Source organism: Frankliniella occidentalis, unplaced genomic scaffold (genome assembly GCF_000697945.3).
Source record: "Frankliniella occidentalis isolate FOCC.00 unplaced genomic scaffold, Focc_3.1 Scaffold179, whole genome shotgun sequence".
NCBI lineage: Eukaryota > Metazoa > Arthropoda > Insecta > Thysanoptera > Thripidae > Frankliniella > Frankliniella occidentalis.
In genome coordinates, this window is record NW_026267305.1 from 164,061 (window position 1) to 167,970 (window position 3,910).

General features: G+C 48.5%; 1 protein-coding gene across 1 annotated transcript in view; it reads left to right on the plus strand.

Annotated features, from left to right (window-relative positions):
* The first annotated feature begins 1,298 nt into the window (after window positions 1–1,298).
* The window catches only part of LOC113210820 (uncharacterized), a 114,542-nt gene continuing 111,930 nt past the window's right edge, over window positions 1,299–3,910 (plus strand). Inside the window, exon 1 of the mRNA XM_052271946.1 lies at window positions 1,299–1,486. The gene's annotated coding sequence lies outside the window, so the exon portion shown is untranslated. The remainder of the gene's footprint in view (window positions 1,487–3,910) is intronic.

Consider the following 3,910-nt stretch of genomic DNA (forward strand, 5'->3'; position numbering starts at 1 on the left):
GGCAGCCGAGGCTCCATCTTTGTTACTCCGTGCTGCCTTTTGCCCGACTCGGGTGTCAGCGCCGCAGGCCTAGGTAGATGTATGTCAGGCGCGTCTCAGCGTAACAGTGTTTCGTGAGATATCGCAAAGCCTGTTACGCGAGACGTGGTCTGGCGTATATCTACCTAGTTTTCGGTTAGGCCCCTATATAGCGTTTGGAATGGAGTAGGTAGTCGTCACCAATAAAGCATTCCGGTAAAGCTGAAATGCAGAAGAATACGGGGAAGAAGAAAACGGAAGTCACCATGTTAAAGCATAGCGATTTCCGTTTTCTTCTTCCCCGCATTCTTCTGCATTTCAGCTTTACCGGAATGCTTTTTACGAATTATTTATATTACGGGCGTGGAGCCTCCAGCGGGCATGGAGCCTACCGTGGGCGTGGATGCCCACATCCCGGAACCCCCCGAGGTCTTGCTGGACAGGGGCGTGAAGGCTACCGTGTGCGTGGCTTCTGGAGCGGGGTGTGCCCTTGGTGGTAGTCCTGTTTAGTAGCCCTCATTTTTAAAAGTGTTTTCCTAAACTTTTTTTATTGGCTGAGTTTCGGTTAAAATGAGTAGTCCTATCGTCTTCGGTGTGAAAAATTAACTCCCTACCACACAACTTTTATCAAAAATAACACCAAGCTAAGGGCGTTTGAGATATTTTAGCGACTAGAGGCTTCTGCTTTGTTATGGTTTCGCCGAATGGGGTAAGGTGCTCATCAGAAGTGACGGGCCTTCGGCCGCTGGCAGGCCAAACTAGGCCCGCTCTCTGCCGAACCGAATATAGCATTCCGGTAAAGCTGAAAAGCAGAAGAATGCGGGGAAGAAGAAACCGGAAATCGCTATGCTTTAACATGGTGACATCCGTTTTCTTGTTCCCTGCATTCTTCTGCATTTCAGCTTTACCGGAAGGCTTTATTGCCGGTGGAGCGAAGTGGAGCTGGCAACTTGGTTTCGCGGAACAGGGGGCCTAACTTGTTTTCGGTGAAGAGGGCTTTTCTGTCGCTTAGCCAATGACGCTAGAAATCTTTCGTATACCGACACCAATCACAAAATCGGTGTTAGGCTGTGAGCAAGAAACCTCATATTCAGAGGGACATTCCCACCTTTACTCAGCCAGCGCCATCCAAGTTGACGGATTGACTCGGAAGATGGGGGGGGGGGGGGGGCTGTGGACTGTCTTAGGTCATTTGCCCACGCCGACGCCGCGCAAAACCCCAAGGCCACTCATCGAGGTGGGGACGAGACATGAATGGCACCCACCGCGCCAGTCTCTCCGCCGCAGCTCGCGGGGCATGTTCTGTACGCGCTTCTGCCAGAGCACGCCCGGACCGGCCGGTCCACTGCACGCCCCGGTCAGACCAGTCGTTCTCCTTGACGGTACAGCATAGCGACTGTTATTGTTTTCGCCCAAGTTTGCGAAAAACTTGCGTGTCCTCGGTAGGTTATGGTGTTTCTGCGTACGGGTAAGTAATCAGGGGACAGGGGGATTGTGATTAAACAAGCGGGGCCCGCTCTTCGCTCTTCCGCAAAACCGAGTTGCTGGTGGAGCGAAGCGGAGCGGCCCTCGCTGGGCCTGCCGGCAGCATTTTGTAAGGGTCTTCGGTCCGTCTTCTTAGAGGTATTCATAGTGCTGTGCAAGAGTAGCTACATGTAGGCCACGTCTCGAGTAACAGGCTTCGCGATATCTCACGAAACACTTACGCTGCGACGCGCCTGACGCACATATAGCTAGGCCTGCGGCGCTGACACCCGAGACGGGTTAATAGGAGTGTATAGACAGTGTTTGGGGTGTTAATTTTTGGAGTATTTTTACACAATGTAATCGACCATTTCGTCATTTTCACCTCATTTTTGTCCAGAAATGCCCCTTATCACCCAAACGGTACAAGATAGAGCCAAATGGATGACAGATTCTCCAAAAGGTTTCTACTTGAACGAGTATCCCCTCAGGAGCCCATAAAAATATTTGACAAAGAAAAAAATATTCTGCGATCTGTGGTTTTTGATTTTTTTTTAAAGTTTATTTTTGAGCCAGAATGCTCATCTTCGAACTTGATCCGTCTTTTTAGGATACAAAACGACCCTGAAATACCCAGATCGCTCTCTCAATTATTTCTAGCGTTATCGTGCGGACAGACAAACAGAACGAAACTTTTCCGGTCAGTGGAGTAACGGGCTTCGATAATCGCTCAGCTAACTATCTGTATGTACGCAATACTACGTCTCGCGTAACAGGCCTCGCGACATCTCACGAAGCACTGTTACGCTGCGACGCACCTAGCGCACATATATCTAGGCCTGCGGCGCCCCGACGAGTTAAGGAGAGGGTATCGGGGAACAGGGTTTCCGGACCCAAAATTTGACAAACTCGAACCATTTGTCGAGGTGTTTTTACTCAAAAATTAGGGACATGAAACTTGTGCTGTTCGGTAACGGTTTCCATTAAAAGTTCGAATTTTGACAGATTGCTATGTAAAAACCAACGTTTCAGTGATACTAGAAAATCTAGGGTCCCTTAAGCCCAAAAGAGGGTGTGGTTCGACCCGTAATGTGTGGTTTAAGTATTACTCCCTTTACAATTCTGTGACATGAAGCCTCTTTTACGATTGAATAGACTATTTTGCCTTTTTACGTTGTTTTCGCCACACAAATTCTAACCCATTTTTATACTCATTTTTTGGCAATTTGTTTAACTATTTCGGAGTGGAATTTCAAAAAACCCTCCTGTCAGATCCTAGCTACATGTTTTAAGAGAATCAAGCAATATCAGTGTTGCAAACCCAACGGTTCAGGCACAATCGTGCACACCGCACCGCTCAGTGGCCAAATTGTAGGGCCATCCTTTCTTTATTGGCTGAGCGATTAGCGAAGCCTATTACTCCGTCTTGTCGGTAACTTTTTCTGTCTGTCTGTGTGTCTGTGTATCTCTTCGCACGAAAACTCGAAAACGAATTGAGCGAGCGACCTGGGATTTTCAGGGTCGTTTTGTGTCATAAAAAGACAGATCGAGTTCGGAGATAAGCATTCTAGCTCAAAAATTGCATTTTTCAAAAATCTCCAACGACAGGTCCCAAATATGCTGTTTTTAAAAATATATTTTCATGGTTTCCTAAGGGGTCTCCCATCAAAGTAGAGCTCTGTGGACGAAAATTTTGTCCGTTTTGCTCTAGCTCAAACCGTTGAGGCGCTAGAGGGAATATTTGAAGAAAATAATCGAAAAAATGTACAACCCTGCATGCTTAGTCGAAGTGACGGGCCATTGACGGGCCGGAGGCTCGTATCTTTGTAAACATTTTTGCTCTACCCGACTCGGGTGTCAGCGCCGCAGGCCAAGGTAGATGTATGCCATGCGCGTCGCAGCGGAACAGTGTTTCTTGAGATATCGCGAAGCCTGTTACGCGAGACGTGGTCTGGCGTACATCCACCTTGTAATTTCAACTTTATTCTCAATGTTAAGCCAACTGTCTACCATGTATACACACAAGGAAAAGCGTGCCTGCAGGTATGCACAAGCGCCTACCTCGTCGACGGTTACCAGGCATATGAATGCCAGACCACGTCTCGCGTAACAGGCTTCGCGATATCTCACGAAACACTGTTACGCTGCGACGCCCCTGGTGCACATATAGCTAGGCCTGCGGCGCTGACACATGAGACGAGTTTATGGGAGAGTATACGGGGACGGAGCCTTAATAATGACCTCCAGCGCCTCAACGGTTTGAGCTAGAGCAAAACGGGCAAAACTTTCGCACATAGGGCTCTACTCTGATGAGTTACCCCCTAGAAAACCATACAAAAAATAATAGGGTATCCCTCTAGAGCGCGGAGCGGAAGTAAGAAGAACAAAAGCGGATACAGAGAGCAGTGGTGGGGGCGGGCGCGCGGAG